Source organism: Equus asinus, chromosome 2 (genome assembly GCF_041296235.1).
Source record: "Equus asinus isolate D_3611 breed Donkey chromosome 2, EquAss-T2T_v2, whole genome shotgun sequence".
NCBI lineage: Eukaryota > Metazoa > Chordata > Mammalia > Perissodactyla > Equidae > Equus > Equus asinus.
Window position 1 is genome coordinate 100,306,012 of NC_091791.1, and position 355 is coordinate 100,306,366.

Here is a 355-nt window from a genome sequence, read left to right on the forward strand (position 1 = left end):
TTCCCCGACTGTGTAAAGGGAAGTAACCTGACCCGACCACCGCTCCTCCGGGGTTAACTCCTTAGGCCGCCCGACCAAAGCGCCGCCCGATGCCCCGCGCCTGCCCGCCCGCAGCCTCCCCGGAGCCCCCCGGGGTGGGGGTGGAGGTGGGGGTACCTGGGATCCTGCTCCCCTGTGGCCCCTGAGCCCCGCTGTGGCTGCAGCCCCAGGGCTCCGGTCCCCCACATCTGGACAGCTTCTGCCACTGGGGGAGGCGCACGGAACCTCGCCCTTCGAGTTGAGGGGAGAGCCCGGTTCACCCAGAAAAAGAAACCACGCATCCTCCGGTTAACTGAATAATCTCTCCAGGGGACAT